General features: G+C 38.2%; 1 protein-coding gene across 14 annotated transcripts in view; it reads right to left on the reverse strand.

Moving 5' to 3' along the window:
• The window catches only part of SUGCT (succinyl-CoA:glutarate-CoA transferase), a 336,870-nt gene that overhangs the window by 166,371 nt on the left and 146,486 nt on the right, over positions 1-24,013 (reverse strand). The window lies entirely within an intron of this gene.

The raw sequence follows: 24,013 nt of genomic DNA on the forward strand, positions 1-24,013 counted from the left end.
TTGGAAAACCTTAAGGTAATGATGATTTCAGCTTCAGAAATATGATACAGGGAATGCACATCCACAGTAAAGCTTGCACTGTAGCTGCAGGACAACTAAATATACCGTCTTTGCACTAGGGTGGGCAAAAATGGTACCTGACCAGCATGTGTGGTGGCTGAGGGATTTGTTAGATTACAGTTAGGAACTGATATATGTTACAATTGCTCCCTGAATTTGAAACACAAATAGTAAAGGGTGTGTACATATTTAGTCGCCAGCTGTGGGACTGTATTATATAGGTCATCTATGGTATTATATAGGTCACCTATGTAACAGTGCATCATTAGAGCAGCAGCCTTCACATCTAAATCACACTACATTGCAGCAGTGAAGTTTCACGAAGATCAAGTTCAACTTTGTGAAATGTTTGAGTTACCCTTCAGAAGGAATACAGGACTTATGAAGGAAAAGAAAAGGCCACAGCAAAACCACGCCCATTACCTGGTTATGAATCTGTGCCTCTAAACTCCATCTAATGAGGAAGAAAACTCTCAACATAAGTTTTCATCCCTGAAGGTTTTTGATATTGCAGCCTTGGACCTGCCCAAGGTCCAAGATTTAGCATGCCAGATTTAGCATGCCATTAAATCTGAAGAAGAAAGATCACAAGAGAGGAGAGGAAGACACTCTTCACCTAACCAAATTCACCCTGATACCTGGAAAATTTATTTCATCTTGGAAACCATCATTTAGTTTTAATTAATGTACGTTTCTAAGAAAAGAAGAGAAAAAAAAAGAGGAAGTTAAATTTTAAACTATTTGATATGATGTGTACACACAAAGCTTTGAAAAACACAGGTCTGGTTCCTATCTGTTTTTTTCAATCACAGCAAAAAAACTTCATACGAAAATAATAAAACTGTAAGTAAATCCAGCTCATGAATTTACTTATAGTGAAATCTGAAGCAGCTTGAGTGCATGTGAAAGAAATGAAGCTTCCTTTCTTCAATGACTTCCAAAATTCTGTGAATGAAATATTAGCATTCATCAATGTGGATTCTCCTCTTGCAAATATACTGCTCAGGAAGTACCTGGTTAGCAATTAGTGAGATCATATGTAATGGTCTACACATTAAAAACAAATAAAATAAATGCCCAAGACAGATTAAAAATGTAACAATACAGACATTACCAAGCCAAGAAGACAATGAAGGAGCCCTGTGTCCTTTCACAGGCATTTTGTATCTCAATCTACATCCTTATCCATAGGTTAGATTATGCTCATGGCGGCATCAGAACAGGAATGTCTTCAAACGGTCAGGTTTGAACAGGCTACCTCAGAAGCAAATCCAGTTGAAAAACTTAAGCAAGAACACTTTTCTAAAAAAGCTGTAGTTTACATTCTGTTTCATACCTGGTCTATGTAAAATGGGGTCAAGGCACAAACAAGCGCTGCTTTCTCCATTGTTTTTTATCTCATGAATGCTGCATGTATGTAGAAGTATGACTAATTTAGCTGAAAATAGAGAAAGTGGAAATAACACCCAGGCCCCTGCTCTAATGCACAACTGGAACCCAGCAACAAGGAACACAGAATATGGGTGGTACTTCTCTGCTTTGCTGCTCTGCCACCAGAAAGCTCTGTGCACAGCATCAGGAATGCTGCCAGAAGGCTAAGGGAAAAAGCAGGCTGAATTTCTGCCAGCTAACGAATCTATCCTTTTATGCTAATTGTCCTAAGAGAGAATCAGATGAGGTGCCGACATAAGAACCCTTGGTGCCTTCCTGATTCAGTGGGACAAAACAGCTCCTACAAAGTGGTTCTGGAGACTACCAATGGGCACATCCCTCTGCTTCCATTCTCCAAATCCTTGCTCCACGTTACTAGTCCAGGCAAGGCTGGTCCCTGATGCTGTACACTGGTACAGCACATGGCAAGGGGTGGAGGCTTCATTTCTTGCCATTAATGTAGCTCTTAGAGTTCATAAAATCCCAACACCTCTGTAAGAAATTTTACTGTGGCTCTTCTATACCAATTACATGCTGCAAATGTTAAGCTTTGAACTTTGCTGTCAGGGGAAAGAAAGTTTTTAAAAAAATATTTTAAAACCAGCTGCATTTTCCAATTCTTCTACCAACCAACATGTTCTGTAAGCCTGGCCATGTTACAGCAGTCATCATGTTACACTCACTGGGAATATGCCTAAGCATACATATGTACATGCATGTTTAAATGCATACACACACACCAAAGCTATAATACATGTGTAAATTTCATTCTTGTATTTACTCATTTGCTGTAAGCACCATTCCTAATGGAAAATAGACCATGTCTCCTTTTCAAGGGAATGATTAGGACCACATGTTTCACTGACTGTTATGTTGAGGACTTTGACAATATTTTCGAAACCAAATTACTAACAGCATACTGAACTTATTTCCCTGGTGAAAACCACTGGCTACTAACTTCGCGAATATGAATACATTTGTCCCTAAACATGCAGGTAATCATCATATAAAGCCAGAGGCCTAAAATGAGTACGTATGGGGCAGAAGAGAGCAAGGTTCATATGCAATAGTAACATATTCTATAACCAAATGACTTTGTTTATCTGAGAAACCCAGTATTACATCAGTTTTCCTAAAGAGAATATAAACAGTACATTTTTGAAGAAACGGTTACTTAATGTGCAACTTGTCACCACTATCAGCTTTAACATAATAAAATACATGTGGAAAATCCCTTGAAGCAAACCTTCTGCAAAGCAGATTCTTCTCCAGTCTGGGTCAGAGGGTGTGTATGTCTATGAAGGAAATGCTATCTCTCTGGCTTTCACACACCCACTCACTGTAGGTCATGCAGCAGAGCTCACTGTTGTGATGTGTCTGCTGTATGCGTGGCATCAGCTCCTTGAGGTAAAGAAATTACTGTTGTTTCTTGGGGATCATCTGTGCCTTGCAAAGAAAACCAGCAAATCGCACTTCAGCATATTAAATAGCAGCATTCATTGAAATTTCAGCCCAGGATCTCTGATTTTCTTTGCAGAAAATGACTAAAGCATGTTTCAGCAGGGTAAATGTTACTATTCATATTTTGTAAATATGGAAACCACAGCATAACCTAGCTGAATAATTTAACCAAAGTCACTCCAAAGGCCTATGGGAAGTGACAAGTGTTATAATCAAGCCCTGGACCCTCTAATTTTGGGACCATCAGACTTCTACAATTAAGTCTGGATGAATGTTTGCACAACCTGATCTTGCAAGGTGCCAAATGTCTCCTGGCCAGAGATAAAGCTTCTCATTTCTCTTGGACTCTATGATCAGTACTGCTCACACACCAAGGGCAGGCAAGTTGGACAGTTTGCTCCAAATTCTATTTTAAGAGGTTAAAGCAAATTTCACAGTAAGTGGATCATAGTACCTTTGCATTTTGCAGTAGACTAGATAATTCCTGTGCAGCACCCTGTAGAACCACTCTTGCATTAACCACATTTTTTTTTTAAAAGTAAGTAAACCTCACTCCAGCCTGATAAACACTCAGGCATGGCTGTCGAGAAGATTTTGACAACTTTTATACTATAGCTTTGTCCTATAAGCAAAGGTTGATAAACTTTACAAATTCTGAGATGCAGAAGTCATAAATATTAATTAGAAGGCAACCGTGCGACCTGATTTCTTTTAATTTCATACCCTTAATACTGAATCAAAAAATCCATCTTTAAGCCATTCTAGTATATTCTCTCACAGTATCATTAATTTTGAAACTGTTCAAATTATTGTGCCCATCTAACTGTTCTCAAAGTTTATGTCAGAACTAATATAAACTGTACCACTTCTTTAATCAAAAAGTGATATAGCTGAAAATATTAAGTGAAAAAGAAAATAGATGAGAAGCTATACAGATACACAAATTTGCCATTTACATGTGTCAAATAAGTTATTTAATGCCATTAAAGAATTATTTTTGCAGTCTGAGTTGATAATTCTTTTCATTATGCAACAGAGTCTATCTCAAAACTGCTGACAAAAGAGTTATTGGTGAGCAGCAGTAATGGGTTAATAAAAGATGGTATGCTATTAGATAAACCTTTTACAGGTTTGCATCTGAAAGTCATAACATAACCTTTTATTTCATGTGTCACTGGGACAGAAGGTTTTCAAGGCAGAGTTCTTGAAACTGCAAGATGTTAAACAGATGTACTGTACAGCCTTCCAGACTTAAATCATGAGAACTGCATTTGCAGCCTGTGTGTTGTATCCCCATTTTTTTCCCCTTATCAGCTTTGGATACTTTAAATAAAACCGTCTGTTTTATGCACTTTTTTATTTTATGTAATGGGCCCTAAAAAACACTTTTTCCCCCCCTCCTCTGCTCTCTTTTCTTTTTAATTCAGACTATAAAAGGTTATTCAAAATACATCCTTTAGGCAGGGAAATCTCCCTTTTTCCTTATTCTGCAGGTGCTGGCAACCCAAACCAATTTGTTAGTGTAAAAAAGTCTGTAGGAAAGACAGATGAAAGAAGAAATAAATAAAAACAGACCTGCTGAAAATTCAGATTGAACATGCCTCTAAACTACTTATATATTGATAGTCCCCTACCTTTTCAATTTCAACTGTTACTTGCACTCTGACAAAACTCTGGTTAGAAATGTTTGCATAGTCATGCATTTAGCTTTCCTGCCTAGTCAAGTGCCACCATTTGTGTCCTTTGGCACAATTAACACAACCATACTTTAAATATATTGTTAAAATCAGAGTCATTTTGTTCAGCAGGTATCTCTTGAAGTCTTTCAGTCCAAATTCTTTGTAAAGCAGGGCCAACTTTAAAGTCAGGTGTGGCTTTAAGTTCATTAATTTATTGACCATCTCCTGAGGATGGAGATTTCACAAATTCTCTAATCCAAAACCTGATCATCCCCACTGTGATTTTTTTCTTCCTTGTTTGCAATCAGAATTTCCCTTGCTGCAATTTTTTCATCATCTCTCCTCCCGTCAACATGCACTTTTGATGCTGCAACTGTACTATTTCAATGCAGCGTGGAATTAGTATTTCTGACAATGACACACTGTTTTCTCATGTTCAGTTTGTAGTCCACAAGGATCATCAGGTCTTCATCTGCAAAGCTGGTTTCTACACTGTCCATCTCTAACCTGTTTTGTAGAATGTAGTTTTTCTATCTCACCTCAGGTAGTGGGCTTCATATCTGTTTGTTTGGTTTTGTTTGGTTTTTGAACTTCATGAGGTTCCTGTTAGCCCATTCATCCAACCTTTGAAGGTTCCTCTGAATGAGGTTCCTACCCTCCAACTACTCTACCCAGTTTGGTGTCACGTGCAAAATCGCTGAGGTTCACTCCGTCACATTCTTCAGGTCATTAATGAAGTGGTTAAACAGTATTGGCCCCATCATGGACTCAAGGAAAACAAGACTATTGTATATTCCATAGGGTATATAGAGGCTGAATACACAAACTGTACTGCATATTCCATGCAACACTGCATGAAATAAATGAAGTTTTTGATTAGTAAAAAAATAATTCACTAAATTGCACAAATAATTTTATGGTAGTCAGCAGAGTACAACAGCTAGAACTCACACTATACCATAGTAGCATTTATGTTTGTTTTCACAGTATTACAGTATCACAGTATCACAGATTTCTAGGTTGGAAGAGACCTCAAGATCATCGAGTCCAACCTCCGACCTAACACTAAGTACTCCACTAAACCATATCGCTAAGCTCTACATCTAAACGTCTTTTAAAGACCTCCAGGGATGGTGACTCCACCACCTCCCTGGGCAGCCCATTCCAATGCTTAATAACCCTTTCGGTAAAGAAGTACTTCCTAACATCCAACCTAAAACTCCCCTGTCGCAACTTTCGCCCATTCCCCCTCGTCCTGTCACCAGGCACGTAGGAGAACAGACCAACCCCCACCTCTTTACAGCCTCCTTTAAGGTAACTGTAGAGAGCGATAAGGTCGCCCCTGAGCCTCCTCTTCTCCAGGCTGAACAAGCCCAGCTCCCTCAGCCGCTCCTCGTAAGACTTGTTCTCCAGACCCCTCACCAGCTTGGTCGCCCTTCTCTGGACTCGCTCGAGCACGTCCATGTCCTTCCTGTAGCGAGGGGCCCAAAACTGAACACAGTACTCGAGGTGCGGCCTCACCAGAGCCAAGTACAGGGGCACAATCACTTCCCTAGACCTGCTGGCCACACTGCTTCTTATGCAGGCCAGGATGCTGTTGGCCTTCTTGGCCACCTGGGCACACTGCTGGCTCATATTCAGCCGACTATCAACCAATACTCCCAGGTCCCTCTCGGCCAGGCAGCTTTCCAGCCACTCATCTCCCAGCCTGTAGCTCTGCTTGGGGTTGTTGCGCCCCAGGTGCAGGACCCGGCACTTGGCCTTGTTGAACTTCATACAGTTGACCTCAGCCCATCGCTCCAGCCTATCCAGATCCTCCTGCAGAGCCTTCCTGCCCTCGAGCAGATCGACACACGCACTTAGCCTGGTGTCATCTGCAAACTTACTGAGGGTGCACTGGACGCCCTCATCCAGATCATCGATAAAGATATTAAAGAGGACCGGCCCCAGTACCGAGCCCTGGGGGACACCACTAGTGACCGGCCTCCAACCAGATTTGACTCCATTCACCACAACTCTCTGGGCCCGGCTATCCAGCCAGTTTCTAACCCAGCGAAGCGTACGCCAGTCCAAGCCCCGAGCAGCCAGTTTCTTGAGGAGAATGTTGTGGGGAACTGTGTCAAAAGCCTTACTGAGGTCAAGGTAAACCACATCCACAGCCTTTCCCTCATCCACCAAGCGCGTCACTTGGTCATAGAAGGAGATCAGGTTCGTCAAGGAGGACGTGCCTTTCATAAACCCATGCTGACTGGGCCTGATCGCCTGCTTGCCCTGCAAGTGCCGCGTGATGACCCTCAAGATAATCTGCTCCATGAGCTTTCCTGGCACTGAGGTCAAACTGACAGGCCTATAGTTCCCCGGGTCTGCCCTGCGGCCCTTCTTATAGATGGGCGTCACATTGGCTAGCCGCCAGTCAACTGGGACCTCCCCCGATAGCCAGGACTGCCGATAAATGATGGTAAGCGGCTCGGCCAGCTTCTCCGCCAGTTCTTTCAGTACCCTCGGGTGCATCCCATCCGGTCCCATCGACTTGCGCACATCCAAGCTCCGTAGCAGGTCGCCAACCATTTCCTCATGGATAGCGAAGGCCACGTCCTGTTCCCCATCCCCTCCCACCAGCTCAAGGCACTGGGTATCCAGAGAACAACCGGTATTGCCGCTAAAGACTGAGGCAAAGGCGGCATTAAGCACCTCAGCCTTTTCCTCATCCTTAGTAACTAGGTTTCCCCTCGCATCCAGTAAAGGATGGAGATTCTCCTTAGTCCTCCGTTTCGCGTTGATATATTTGTAAAAGGATTTTTCGTTGTCTTTAACGGCAGTAGCCAGGTTGAGCTCCAGATGAGCTTTGGCCTTTCTAATTTTCTCCCTGCACAGCCTCGCTACATCCTTGTAGTCCTCCTCAGTGGCCCGCCCTTTTTTCCAAAGATTATAAACCCTCTTTTTTCTGCTAAGCACAAGCCGCAACTCTCTGTTGAGCCAGGCCGGTCTTCTTCCACGCCGGCTCGTCTTTGGACACGTGGGGACGGACCGCACCTGTGCCATCACAATTTCCTTCTTGAGGAGCGCCCAGCCTTCCTGGACTCCTCTGCCCTTCAGAACCGCCTCCCAAGGGACTCGGCCAACCAGCGTCCTGAACAGCTCAAAGTCAGCCCTCCGGAAGTCCAATACAGCAGTTTTACTGGTCCCCTTCCTGGCCTCGCCAAGAATAGAGAACTCTACCATTTCGTGGTCACTCTGCCCAAGACAGTTTCCGACCACCACATCTCCCACCACTCCTTCTCTGTTTGTGAAGAGAAGGTCTAGCGGGGCACCACCCCTGGTAGGTTCGCTGACCAGCTGCATCAGGAAGCTATCTCCCACGCTCTCCAGAAACCTCCTAGACTGCTTTCTCTGTGCCGTGTTGTGTTTCCAGGATATGTCCGGGAAGTTGAAGTCCCCCACGAGGACAAGCGCCGACGATTTTGCAACTTCTGTCAGTTGCCTATAAAACTCCTCATCCGTCTCCTCATCCTGGTTTGGCGGCCTATAACAGACCCCGACCAGGAAGTTAGCCTTGCCGGCCTTCCCTTTTCTTCACATCGATGCGTATCTTTTAATTGACATTGCTCGTATTGCCCCGCGGTATTCAGAGAATATGCATACAAAGAAACGTGGCACATAAAAGAATGGAGGAAAGACATTCCTTGATCTAAAAAATTTAAAATATATCTCAAGAAAATATGTTAAACTAAGATTGTGGATCAGCCATCACACCAGAGAACTGAGTGAATGCATCAAGATATTAAAACCAAAATTATTTCCCCACCTCCCAAAAGTGAAAGACCCATATAATTTTCACAGTGAGAAGCAGGAATAGGAACTGACATTTCCGGCAGAGGACAAGAAAGATTAGGCATATGTATATGGATGAACATCATAGCATCCAATCCTGAAAGAATGCAGAACAGCACCACCATCAAAAATTAGACCAATCAGAATTAGTGGTCGGGGGGAAAAAAAAAAAAGATTTTTGTCCTCAATATGAACAGGAAGAACAGATCTTGTTTAGAATTCATGAGATGTTTGAACTGAACCAAAGACAAACATTCATAGATCCCTTCTGTGAACTACTTCTAGACTTATTCCATAGATGCTCTCCTTGCTCTGCTTTTCCAGAGTAGCCAGTGGTGGGTATTGTGCAGTTTTCAGCTTTTCAGTGTGCAATTCATTAGATCAGAAAAAGGAATAACTTGAATTAATTTAACCTCAGCACTGATATCACTCCTCTTTTGGGGGACCATATTGATTTTTATGCTATTAAAAAATTCTGTCTTAATAGTATCATAGGCTTAACAGCATATCATAATTATTACACTGATCATGTTTCTGAGTGGGGGGAAGCATTTCTTCATATCTCTCTTCTGATCTGGGATACAGCATATCTAACAGAAAATACTTAATGGTCTCTTTAATATTTTGTTCACATTTAAGCTTTTGACAATATTTAAAACTAGTTAGTGAATTTAATACAAATAACAAATCATTTAATTTGTACTAGAACCACTTTTATGAAGAATTCACCAGAGAAGCCCAATTCTATGTAGTATAATTGTCTTATTAAAAATAATAATAATAAGGCCTAAGAGAATAATAAAAAAAAAAAATCTCCACTACTCTTAAGCCATATTCTCCCTGTCAGAAGAAAGTCAGTCAGGACCATACATGAATTTGTTCAAGGAAGCAGTGAAGAAATGTTTAACTGTTGAATACTTCTTTGCTAGGAAGGATTCGTGACAGTATGAAGCTATACACATGGGGAAAAATGCTTTGCTTTAGTAACAGAAAACATTGTTAGATCAGCAAATGTACTTTGTATTTTGCTTTCCTGAGAGGTGCTGCAGTGATTCAAAGACAGGGTAGTAAGTGGGACAGGGAAGAATTTTGTCATTCGGATGAAACAACTAAAACATGCAGCCACTAACCAGAGAAAACAATGGGTATTACCAACTATAGTGATATTCCTGTTCTTATTTTTATCACTCTGTAGCTTTTTAAGGAATTTTGAATAAGTGCTAAAGTTAGAGGCAAAACAGCAAGAATATAAAAACTTAATTTAACATAAAGAAGAATAAGAAGATAGAAGTTTTCTAAGCAAGAACAAGTTTCATATTATCTTTCATCCCCTGTCATAATTTCAAATACAGCTAAATCAAGCTGCAGTCTATTTTATATGCAATTTTAGCCTCTTCCAGAACATCAGGCAAACATGATTTTTTTTTATTAATTAACCACACACAGCAAGCAGGCAAGACTCCTCTGCAGCAAGACTATGGTCTATAATTGGTGAAATAATTCCTAGTTCTGCTTTCTACACATAAATTTCAAACATAATTGCTATGTGTACATTTTACAATTTTACACATTTATTCATTCCCACATATAATGTAAAAATGTAAAAATGTTCCTGACAAAAGATAAAACAAAAACAACAACAAAAAACACAATCATTTCTTTTTCAAAACATAAAATAGATTTTTGAGTTCTCAGTTATGTGTTTTCACCTACTGAGTAGTCAAGGCTGAGTAATTAGCACTAAGCTCACCACACCCTCTCCAAAAAAATAGTGACCTCTGTAAATGAATTGGTGATCTAATGTAAAATACTCATGTCAAAGTATATTTCTACCCACCCAAAGGCTGTCCTACATACTGGTTCCTTCATCAGAAGAAAAAAAGGCAAAAAATAAATAAATGCTGTGAATTAACAAACCAACTCCATAGCCATCAGTAGAGCAGTTACACTGCTTTTTCTGTAATATACTTTTTCTTTTTAACATTCGCATTACTTGGATAACAATATTTTGTATTAATTTGTAATCAAGGGCATAGCTGAAGAGAAATTCTATTCACACATAAACAAGTACTGAGCTGCAATCACACCCATCACTTTACTGACTTCTGAGATTATTCAGATGGTCAGCTAGAGACAGCTACTTCAGCTAGAATAGCAGCACTGGGTTCTTGATTTGACACAGGTCAAACTGATGCAAAGGCAATAATCTCAAAGAAAGTACACCTACAATATGACGAGTGCATCTGTCTTTCCTTTTGAAGCAGCTGAAAGCTTATAGCCACACATTTTAGTATGTTCAAAACAAAAATTTTCTTAAATGAATTCAAGCCAAGAAGCTTGAAAAAGTGCTTTGTATTGTGAAATGACTAACACTTCTTTCTGCACCCTTCCCTTGATGACTTGTAAAGATATAAACTATCTCCACATGCTTTCGTTTCATGTTTATTTTCCATCAGTCATATAAAAAGAGAAGTAAAATGTATACAGAGAGTGAACGTGTTTGCATTTTGCTCTAAAGTAAGAAAAATGACTGGATTGAAGAGTGTTCTGTAATAGCAAATATGTCACAAGGAACTTATAATTTGCTGTTACTTTTATAAATCTGCTAGTCATATAGGATAGAGATAGATATTTACTTGATTAACAGTTGCAGTGTTTTTTCTGTGCCCTTAATTTCAATTAGAATAGCAGTTTGACTAATATTTTAGCTTTTTAGATTTTGAGGACATGCTCAGAAGAAAAAGACAAAGGTATGATATTTAAATTTCCAAACATGTTGAAATTTTACCACAGAGATACTGAATGTCTTTAAGAAAAAAAAAAATTATTTGATGCTAGTTATAGTAGCATATTTACTGGAGTTGACAGCATACAACAGAAAAAAGGCAATTAAAAAAAATCATTCTATATTAAGGATATATCTTCTGTGTTTCAAAACACATGACCTAAAAAACCCTCAAGTACATATTCCTATTAAAGGCATGTTCTTACATCCTCAGACCAGGAAGTTAATACTCTGAAAAACGCAGCAAGTTCTTACAATCAATAGGAACTGCCCTGCAAATTCTCTCCTTTCAAATATGTTGGTTTAGGTTAAAGAATAAAGTGTAACAGAATACTGCATCAATATAACTTAAGTTTCCACTAGTAAATACTATGAAATAGGATAACTTAGGCATAAACACTACATACAGAAAATTCACATTGTATGGAACATGAAACTCAAATTCCAGATTTAATGTTAGATTCACAAGGGAAGTGTTAAAAACAAAGAATCATCAGCTTGAAAAACATATAAAGATGAAAAACAATGCCATAGTAGCATTAAAGCATCTGCCTACTGCATGCTTCCAGCTTCCTTTTCTTCTGCTAGTATTTTTCAGTAGTAAGAGACACGTAAGAAAAACTATATATAATTTGCTACTGCAGTTCTTAACCAGAACAAATAACATAGCCCAAAACAGATGAAGAAAGTCATCAACAGATAGCCGATTCCTACAATAAAACATACATTAAAGGTCAGATAGCAAACCTGTATAGCAAACTGTGGGATGTAGCAGATTTCTTTATCAAAAACATGTGTTTGATGAATCTGGTACAAACAAGAAGTCGGGTTTACCTGCTGACAGCATCAAGACAAATGAGTAAAATAATATCATGATAACTTCAGAAACCAAAAGATGCTGTCTCCCTTCAGAAAACGATGCTTCTTCCCAGTTCCCTGTACAAAGTAGCCCCTGACTGCAAGGGAGCATCATGACAAAAGTTCGGGATTTTTTTTTTTTTTTTGCACACTCCAGTTGTCAGCAAATGCTATTCTCTCCTGATTTCATGAATTCTCATGGGTAAATGGAAGGAGGAGAAGGTTTGGGTTTGTTTTTTGTTGTTGTTGTTGTTGTTGTTGTTTTTTCCACAAAATCTGTTATTACAGAATTTAAACATCAAAGTTTCTCTAAAATTCAAAGTCTGTATCTTGATGATTGGAAGAGAGAATTCAGCTGTTTTAGATAAATGTATAGCCTTCAGCATAACAAGGGAAGACTAGAGAAAACCTACCTCTTCCTTCCCCTGATTTGTGACCCTGTGGAAATATAGTAGTAGAAATAAAAATAAGATATGCAGATGCTAAATGGTGTTTCTGATCCTGTCCACTTTGGATGTGAATTGAGGACTGTGGGAAAAGGCACTTCAGTTGCTTGCACCATGTCAGGGGAGCATCTGACTACATTTGGCAAAATCTTCTCTCCAAAGTTCAGCTTGTGCAAACACCAACCCTCAAACCTGTGGAGGTTGGTAGGAGACACAATCTGATTTTTGAAATTCCCACATATATTTGACAGCCTCAATTTCCAATGCATAGTGTTCATCATGGATTAACTGCTTCAGAGGAAGCAATATCCCTCACAACTCTATGACCAAGGGCATGGACAGCTTTAGAGGAATTTTTAAACATTTTGGGAAACCAACATGTGCAGTTCTTGATTACAAAGCTGAAAATAGAATTCAAAAATGAGAAAAGTACAAAAAATCTGAAGTTTGAGATCCCTAAAGCATACTGAGTGACAGAATATGTGCATACAAATACACCTCTTGAATACTTGTTCTCAAATATAAATATGGCAAATAAATTATCTCAAGTACTTCATCAGCATTTGGCAATGACTTTATAGTCTTGTTGCGTGGTTAGTGGGTTTGTATTGTTGTTTTCATTGTCTTTTTTAAAGAAGTACTCTTTCTCTAATCAAAATAACCATCCTTCTGGTCATTTTGTTTTCAGAAATTATCATATTTCCTGAATCATATGTTAAGAAAGTATGCCTATTACCCTATAGAGATGCTAAAAAAGAGTAATAGTTTAGATGATACACTTGAATTTTAAAGCTCGTTGTCCAAACTATCTTTGTGACCTTGGTTAGCTTTAGAAGATTGGAGAGGTCCTCCATAGTTCTCAGTTTTCTTAAAATCCTTTTGGGGTAGTTCACATCCAGACCATCAAGGAAGTAAAGTCATCTTTTACAGGTGAGTTTTCATGTGCCCTTTTGTCTTGAGAAACCCTATGCAGAGGTTTAATTTCAGCGTCAGGTTAATCTCACTGTATTATGGGGGCTCAGCTGAACACCGTCTGGAACCTAGAAGAAATACTCTCACACCTAGGACTGACAAGGTATATTATGGAACTGCCTTCCTTCTGCTGCCTTGCTAATTTGTCACCATGCTAAGAAGCTTCTAAGAGACTGCAAAGGATCATCTTGGAAATACCCAATTCTTCAGGCTAGTCAGGAAAGGAAAAGTAGTCTTTAAATTGTAACGTGGGATTTAACATCAATGTTTATATCACGGATATTGAAATAATAGAGACAAACTTCCAGTTGTTTTATTTTTGTTTGTTTTGATTTCTAAAGAGTCTCTCTTTTTACCACTTGTTCTTAGAAATTAAACTGGAATGCACAGTGTAAATATTGTCTCCTTGGCATCTCAATTTATCCTTGTGACTTTCTCATGCCATTCCTAAACTTGGCTCAAAACTCCCGAAGTATCATTCTCTTTGTCCACCTCATGTGTGACTCAGGATCTCCACATTTAGTATTATCATTAATCATCTTCAAGCACTATTTTCACATTGAGGTGACTCTTTCCTTAGAGGAATGTTTATTTTAATAGGCCATTACACACATGCACAAGAATATAAATACATTTTCCTCTCGTGAGCTATGTTGTATTTCAGGTGTCATTCTAGACAACTAAAATTCAATTGAGTTATCCCAAAGGCCTTTTTGTAAACCTGATCAAGATTTGGCACTCTTTTTTTTCTTAGGTAATTCTTCTTTCACCTCGGCTCTGGTGAGGCCGCGCCTTGAGTACTGTGTTCAGTTTTGGGCCCCTCGCTACAGGAAGGACATGGACGTGCTCGAGCGAGTCCAGAGAAGGGCGACCAAGCTGGTGAGGGGTCTGGAGAACAAGGCTTACGAGGAGGGGCTGAGGGAGCTGGGGTTGTTCAGCCTGGAGAAGAGGAGGCTCAGGGGCGACCTTATCGCTCTCTACAGTTACCTTAAAGGAGGCTGTAAAGAGGTGGGGGTTGGTCTTTTCTCCCACGTGCCTGGTGACAGGACGAGGGGGAATGGGCGAAAGTTGCGACAGGGGAGTTTTAGGTTGGATGTTAGGAAGTACTTCTTTACCGAAAGGGTTATTAAGCACTGGAACGGGCTGCCCAGGGAGGTGGTAGAGTCACCATCCCTGGAGGTCTTTAAAAGACGTTTAGATGTAGAGCTTAGCGATATGGTTTAGTGGAGTACTTAGTGTTAGGTCGGAGGTTGGACTCGATGATCTTGAGGTCTCTTCCAACCTAGAAATCTGTGATATTGTGTGATACTGTGTAACAATATACCTAGATTATTTTTCAGAACTAAGAAAAGTTCTGAGGAGCACCCAAGATCACCAAAAATATTAATCAAGATTTATATGCGATTCAAAAGAAGTTTTACCCCTAAAACATATACTACAAAATTACACAACTTTATATTAAAATTGCTATAATTAAATGCTACAGTTGCTAAGTAGCCAATTGAAATTGTGTGGAGAAAATTTCAACATGTGGCTGGATGCTCAGAGTGTTGACATTGAAATGCTGTAGCCAGTTTTAAGCTTAGGATGAGTTCTTAAAAACAATGGTAATAATGCTCCTGGCCTCAGCAACCATGCACAGTGAAGAAATATTGCCTGCTTCTTTACAAGCTGTCTACTTGAATCATCATAAAAAACCTACACGAAACCAGTCAGGGATGAGAAGGAAAACAGCAATGACAGAGAAAGCTTGCCTGACTAATTAGTGTCTTTTTGTGGTGGTTAGAAATCTAAGTCTTTGAATATCCACTCCTACTCAGCCTACATACTTGCCTTTTCATGGCTCAAATATTCCTCCTTGTCAGCAAGAAACATAAAACGAAAAGAGTATATTTCTTTTTAAATGTTACTGTGCAAGTACAATGCAAAGTGAACATGTCAGTATCCCATCTGCGGGGGGGGGGGGGGGGGGGGGGGGGTGCGGGTACAACACTTTCTGAATTGAGTGGGTCTCCAAGATGAACTTAGGCTGATGAGAGGAGGAAATCTCATAATTTCAGGATGACAGGAAAAGGTCATGGCTTGAGCTAAGATTTTTGAATTGAATTGAGCACTCCGAGAAAACAGTTGAAGATCAAATGATAACTAAAGCCTGATCTCCACAGTTTAGTCTCTGCAATTCCTTTTTATTTGCTTCCTTGCTGGAATACAGATATCATCATCAGAATCTCTCAAATGGTAGCAGCTACAGAAGCACAAGGTACCAAATAATTATTCTCCAGAATATCACTGATATTTTTATGCCTACAAAACATAATTTGCACTACAAGGATGTGCCATGCTAGTTATATTGATTACAAACCAATCTATTTGAAAGTGAACAAGACCAATCACAAAATCTACCCTTCATGGTCTCTGAGAAAGAAAGAAAAATTCAGGTTATCTTCATATGAAATCCAAAGAGACAGGGTAGCAATTAGTTTTCAAAACATAAAAATACAATAAGAAGCTTAAAAAGTAACCCTTTGCTGGAAGCAGTTATATACTGAAGCACATCTAAAATTCAGTCTGAAATACCAGTGTTTATTATTGACCCTACTATATGTTTTCCTAAGTAAGCAGACACATCTACTTAGAAAAAAAAATGTTTTGAATGAAAAATAAAAAAAAAAGTTCTCGTGCTTGACCGTCTGTGGTCTTGTTATTCAGTAAACCAACAGACAATACAGATACAATTTACAGACTACGAGGAAAGTAAAGAAGATCCATGCTTAACCAGCCACTATTTTGCAACTATGATTCAGCAAACACTCAGATGAAGAAAGCTTCTACACAATTTACTGAGTCAATTGGGCTTCAGCAGACAACCTCTCTGTTCAGGCTGCAAGACTTGAAGGAAAAGACAAATACAGATATTTCCCCCCAGCCCCAAACACATAACAGACTTGATAGTCATCAAACTTTGGATAAATGCAACAACTTGCTTAATTAAAAACTCTTTTGACCTTCAATTTACACAGCTTATATGAATACAAGTTCGTGCTCTGTAAGGGATTTCTAAGTTACACATTACCTAGGTCAGTACACTAAACTACATCCAGCTAAAGATGGATGGCGCTATCCTGACCATACTCCAGCAGAGCAAAGTCCCAAATACAGATTCTTTGAAACCAACTGACATCAATGACTAGCAAGATCAGGAAACCAGCATGTAACTCCTGCAGGGACAGAAACTACCTCAGGAGTTTTGGTGGCAAGGCTGTAACACATATTATGGATTCCTAACCATGAGACCTAACAAAGACTTTAAGGCTTAAAAAAAATTGTTCTGCTCTTTGCTGCAAAACCTGAACATGGCTTTTTGACCAGTCTCCTTCTAGAAGGGTGTTCCCAAAAAGGCTAGGTGACCCTTCCTACCTTTAAGTGACATTGACTGAAATGTTTTTAAGAGCAACTTTTTTTTTTTGTTAAATGAGAATGGACCACTAATAAGATGCTTTTGAGAATTTTTTTTCCACTACCGAGAAATATTTGTACAACTCTTACCTTGATGGAAGCTCGTACTATTTGCACATGCATAAGACATACAATTCACATATATATACACATTTGAAAAGAAATTAGAAGAGAACATTCAAAATGCTTCTATTGAGCATCATCTGCTTGCTAGCACAGAAAAATAAAATACAAGACGAGCTTGAAGCTCATACTCAGATGACCTTTCTGTTAGGCTCTTTCCTCCTTCAGTGAAGCAAATGGTATTCAAAAGAATTTCTATTTCTCATAAGTAAGGTGTAGTTGCAGGCCTTACTGCAATATTTCTCGCACAAATCACACACACACACAAATAATTTCCCACAGGGTTATTTCTCTGGTGCTCTCATCCTAGAAGCTATACTTTTCAGAAGCATAACTACTTCATCTTTAAAATACTGCTTTTAGATGAGTCTCAGTTTCATGGCTAATGAACAAAAGTACAGGGAAATCTAAGGGTAAAACTGCTGCATTAGGATTTTTAGCTTTTTCAACAATATTATGTTTTAAAGTGACCAAAACATATTTTCAACAGTTTCATTCAGATCCATGAGAACAATTGATGCTGTATATGTATCATACAGTGTCATAAGGAGCGCGCTCAAAATAATAATAAGAAGCAGCAGCACATATTTAGTGAGCAGTTTTTAATGCTTTGATTTAAAGGACTTTCTCAAAATCATGTGTGAATTGTGTGGCAGATGCAGGAAGAGATTCTTGTCTGACATTCAACTTCTATAAAAATGAAGCCTAAAACTTTTATCTAGTGTACTTAAACAATTTCTAAGCTGGGTCTTAAGCAAATCTGACAGCTTTCAGCTCACGAAATACACAAAGGACCGGAATATGTGGTAACAGGTGAAAGCTCATCTTTTGCATGCACTGTCTAGGGACTCCATTGCTCGTTATTCATAGCCAGCATCTCTTCCACAGCCTTAAAAAAGGACAGCAAAAAAAGCTCATTCATGACACTGCAGTCACTTTCTGCCCAAGCCACTTTGTGGAAGAACTAGTTAACTTGTTCTCTAAGAAGGGGTAGCAGAGCTCTAAACAAAATAAATAAATAAAATAAAGTTTACAGATTTCTGTAAACTTGTTCTCAAAATGTTTTATCTAAAGTGTTTCCATATACAGTTCACAAGTAGGCAGACAACCAGCACTGGAAATTTGAGATCAAATTATTAAATTCTGCGAAGTTATAAGCAACTAAAAATAAAATCTTAGAGTAGAAAATGCTGAGCTTCCTTCTTTATCTTTCTTACCTAGACAATAGATGTGTATTACATGTATGTACAAACCAAAGCCTACCATTAATGTAAACATAACCATATATTTTTATTTAGAAACCCAACATATTTCAAGATGTCTCCACCATAAGCATTCTACTATTTGTTGTAAGACAAGCAGGCCAGACAAAGATATGGCATAGTGATGGACCACATTTCACCACAAGCAAAATTTAAACACTTCTATTACAATATTTCTCACACAAAAATACAAGTGATGTCTCATTTTGAGCCCTTTTTGTAACATCTAGATATCAAACTATCTCATAATTTATATAAAGCCTGCATAATTGTGCATATGTGGGAATCACGAACTACAAAGTGTTAGAACTAGATTTTCCATTTCACTTCTTCAAACTGTATTCCATTCCTTAATGCTTTCCACTTCAGAACAGCATTAACTTCCCTAAACTTCACACGGACTAAAAAGCCTAAAAACATTTGTAATTTAGTACAAAAGAGATACTTTTGACAAAATTAAAGGTCAGGGTATGGTTTGGTGGTTTGTTTTTTTGTTGGTTTTTTTTTTTCATTGCATAAAATTTAAAAATTGAAGTTAAAAAGTTGGTTTGAAACCCCAAGACAAAGCTAGGCAGTACACACTTTCAACTTAGCAAAACAAGCAGGAATAGAGCTCAAATTCTGTTTCAGGACAGAATTTAATTGTAGACACCTTCGTGGGGATGTTTCACTTTCAATGAATTGGCATTTTTAAATGGAAAAACATTCCATAGGAAATTTTCCAACCAGTTTTAGTACTTAATAGACACATGTAAAATTTAATTCTTCTCTTTCTCTTGTCTGTTAGGAATTACTTCCAGACACATTGTAATACCTCAGGCCTGCATCAACTGCTTTTCAGTTGCAGAAACCTCTGTATGTAAAATGAAAAAAGAAAAAAAAATCCCTGCAGTATTATGGAAATGAATATAATTTCATTTGACTTGGGACAGCCGTCAGTAGGCCACAAAAGTCTCTTCCAACAAAGAATAACAATTAAAGACATGGTCCATATAATCTGTCACCATATTTGGGAGGAAGTGAAGGGGAACAAAAAACAACAATCACAAAACCATCAACAGACATGCATAGGATTCTTACAAAAAAATATCACAACATCACTGTATGTTTTTCTATGTGTTCACAACATTGATTGTAGAAACTTTAACAGATGCTATGAAATTTTTGCCAGAATGCATTCAAGCCATTTTGAAATTACTTCGAAAATAAGAGATGATCCGGAGGTTAATAAAAACCTACCAGTTTTCTAAGTATCCACAAATAATAAATGTCAGATAAATTCCAGCTATCAAATATTTCAGTACTTCAGTTTTCTGGTAGTTTGTCAGTTTGTTTTTTTTTGTTTTTTTTTTTTTTTTCCTGAGACATATTCAGAGAAATGGCTAAAGGAACTGTAATGGCCTTCTGGGACAGGAAAACTAAGGTTTCTGTAAAAAATGTTAAATTAATTTTTATAGTGATGCAAAGTCAGGGAAGAGTTGTTAAGGGATGGCCTCTTGCCACAGGGTGGAGTTTTGTTTTGGTATCCTTTTAGAGTCTGCAGGTGTCTGGCAGGAGCTGAAATCAGGGCCAGCTGTGATATTTCAGCCCCGATATTTCCCTCCCCATATTTCTCAGAAGTGATGCATCAGAGTGATGTCTTACACCTGATGTACTCAACTTGTGTGGTATGACTGTAACTGCTTTGAGAAGAGGAAAAAAGTACCACTGCATGGCTCATTTTTATTTTCGGCAAAGCAGCACTGATATAGTAATATTCATCAACAAACACTGATTTAGTCTGGTAAAACATTAGCTAACAAACTGCTTATAATATTTTTGGGTTGCTCTGTTGCTTCTTATATACGTCAGTCATCTGAAGTAATGACATTTTAAAAGGACTGTGAAAAAAATTATATTGCAAGAAAAAGGGAGGAAACGCTTTAAAGGAAACAAAACAACAACAAAAAAGCATTTATTTGCCTTGCTTAACCAGCAAAGATCTTTGTTATTTCATAGTTAGCTGCAGTACAACACGTACCTGTTTTTGTTTTGTTTTATCTTTTGGGAGAATTTGAATAGTTTCTACTAAAAATTGTATTCTCTTTTAAGTTTGTTTTGTTTGGAAAACCTCAAACCACGTTGTATTTCATACACATGTTCCCCAGGGTATGCTAAATAGGACCATGCTGAGGTCACTAGTAAGTTTTTAAAACGTTTTAAGAATTCCTTTAATGTTTTGTACTATCTTGGCCTGGTTAAAAGAACATATTTTTAAAAAATAGCTTGAAGAATTTTGACTATAAAAAGTTTCATGAAAATAGTCTATACTGTACTATTTAGAGTTTGTAAGAACTTTTACAAACATTATTTCCTCCCTCTTGTTTTTAAGAAAGAGGTCTCCTCTACTACAAAATCTGCTTCTCTTTCTCTCAGCCCTTTTAACCATACATGCACAAGTACACATCTAAGCATGTACTTCTATCCACAGACTGATTTACTCAGCAGTACTTAGCCTGTGGTATCCATTTTAGCTTCACAAATGAATAAAAGATTATAATCGGTGGGAAAAGTGGATATTTTACTCCGTTCATGGAAAAAACAGTATCAGCTGGCACTCCAGCTTAGTGAAAAATAAAAAATCCATGGTTTTTGGCAGCTCACTTGGAGTATGATTGAAACCGCTAATGATATTAACAATATGTGCTGGGACCAAAAAATGTGTTGTTTTATCTCAGTTTATAGAAGCAGTTATAAAAACCCCTCCTGGCCTTCAGGGTTCTGAGGTCCTTTTAGTTAAAAATAAAATTTAAAAACACAACCCACCTGTAGGTGATTAAGTTCCATTAGACCATTTTATTCACCTCTTTTAGCTGGTCTTTCCCATCTCCTCAGACTTACTTCTGTTACTCCTTTGCATTATTCCAACAGTTCCAAGGACTTCTGCCTTTGGCTGCTAACAGCTCATTGCATCCTTTGAAGCACTGCTAACAGCTGAGCTGGCATGTGCTTTGAAGACTGTTGGCATGCATGTAGCGCACCTTGGTCACCAATGGTGCAAGACTGCACTTATAATGAAAGACAGCTACATTACAGGTATTCAAATCTGTAGATTAGGAAGATAATGGCAATAAAATAAAAAATGGAGTTGTGTTCAGATCCAGTTCTGCTGATAACACTTAAAATGGAAGAAATCAACAAAATCTAAGCAGCATCTGTTAGCAGTAGGTTGAAGTTTGCCTATACTGAAGTATCACCAGGCTTAGTACAAGTATTTATACTTGTTGCTATATAGTATTATTAAGTAAAGCAATTACTCACAAGCTAAGTGGCAACTTTCTTAGAAATACATTTTCTGATTTAAACTGAGCCTGTGAAAAACAAACAAAAAAAAAGAAACTCCACATTATAATGGGAGTGTTGTGGAGAATTATTACATTCTCATATTTAATGACTGATTGAGCTTTACACATGAGATTTTTCTTGCTGTGATTACAGCATGTTCTTTTTGGTGTGTGCTGTTTCTTCCCTTATATAACTGGGACTTCAGAGTGAGAAGATTCTTGGATTCCAGATTCTCAGGTGTTGAGATACATTTCTTCCTAGTCTGGACATTGTCCCAGGGCACTCTCATGCTTTCTGAGGCTTCAGAAACCAAAATTACAGACTAGGTTATGAAAGAGCAAAGCTATGCACAAGCATGCGTGTTTATCCCAGATGCGTGCTGTCTATACAGCAGCAGAAGGATGAGCAAATGAAGGCAGACTGGACAAGGTAAAATAGCAAAAACTGTAGTTTAGAACAAATGTGAAGGTGAAAACCTTTGCTTGAACTGTCCCTAAGCCTCTGAATCCAAAGTATGGATAAATGAGTCCTGTGAAGGTCTGAAGTGGTCACCACCAAAATAAAAATTCAAGGAGAAGTTAGCAAAATGTGCTGAAGAAGCTGAGTATGCTATTCCAAATTGCTCATCTCCTGGATAGCCTCTCAGATATATAAAGATGGAGCGGGGGGCTTAACTTTATGAGAAGTGATGTAAATATAAGAACAATACTATAGAATGTCAACATCGCTTCATATTTCGAGAAAGAAGAGGAAAGGACTGGATAGACTCTCCCCCCACACATACACTGGAACAGAACATGAATTGTGAGAAAATGTTTTAGGAGGGAGGCAGCATCAGAAATTAAACCTAAGTATAACATCGGAGGTTACCAGAAATACTGACATTTCATTTCCAACAGTAATAAGAACATGGTCACTGAGTGCCATTTATTTCAAAGAAGGGTGTAGAAGAGACTTTTTCAAGGAGTTTCATAAGGAGAAAAGAAAAACATACAAACAAAAATCAGTATGACTCTTAATGGGGAAAAAAATTTGAAAAACCTGCCACTATTGCAAAGCACTGATACCTTTCATGGACAGGTTATTTAATATTTAGATGAACTCTAAGAACAAGGTAACCACACTAATCTTTTTTTCAATTTGGGAGGTAGCAGATACGCCACAACATACGACCTTTTAAAAGCAGTCTTATAGGGGAATTGACTTTTTAAAATTTGATGCAGCATCAAAAAAAAAAAAACAGACTATTTTTTTCAACATTGTCCCAAGCACAGCCAAGTCAACCAAGTTCAGAATAAAATAAATTAATAAATTGCTGTACATTCTTCAAAGCTCAACCTCAATCCCTGTGAAAATTATGAAGTGAAAAATTTGGCCCATGTATATACTCTACAGTATGGTACTACACCATTTTAAGGAAAAAGCACATTTATCTGTGAAAGAAATTCCTGTCCTTGTGGTAGCCTTACAAATGGTCTCTTACAGTTCTAAAAGTACAGTAAACATATAAACATATTTATAACAACCATTTATAGTAAACTTATTCCCTTATGATAGAGATTGATTTGCATGTCTTTTTCCCCAAAGACAACATTTGTATTTGCACTCCTGACAAACACTTCTTGAGAACAAAGACACACAAAAGATTGGCTCCTTCCCCACCCACCCACCATACTATAGCCAATTATTTCTCTTGTTATTTCCATCAGTAGAAATTTAATTTTAACATTCATCACAAGATAGAAGAGCTGTAAATATTATTACACCATTCAAGACAGTATAGTTGAGTTTGTGTTAGGCCCTTTAAACTAACATAAGCCACAGTGTGAGGAGAAGGGGAGGGATCAGTGAATATGAAGATATACAAACTTTATAGATGCTGGAAAGCAAAAATATTGTTTAGATTTTTATGTTTCAGTTTTGTGATTGTAGTCAGAAACCTGTTTTTTTTTTTTTCCCCTCCAAAACTATAGATTCTGGTCATCTGTACTCCATACAGAAAACTGGTTGCTTGTGGACAAGAAAGTTACTTGAATGTATATCTGATAGAATGTGATTATGAATATATTACAGTTTCTTTCCTTCCTTTACCAGCCATTTTTGAAAGACAGACTGCATACGGGACATAGAACACCTACAGTTTAATTCATCACGGCCAAGTCTGTGTTCCCAAGCACATAACTCATTTAGGGATCTATATTTACTTCTAATTATACCGTACTATTGGCCTTAAACTCAAACCCCCATATAATTTTCAAATACCATTTTAAAGTAGCTGAAATCTGGTTTGAGTGGCAGGAAAAGTGATCATTATTCAGCAGCTGT

The sequence above is a fragment of the Anser cygnoides genome, chromosome 2, assembly GCF_040182565.1.
Source record: "Anser cygnoides isolate HZ-2024a breed goose chromosome 2, Taihu_goose_T2T_genome, whole genome shotgun sequence".
NCBI classification, from domain to species: domain Eukaryota; kingdom Metazoa; phylum Chordata; class Aves; order Anseriformes; family Anatidae; genus Anser; species Anser cygnoides.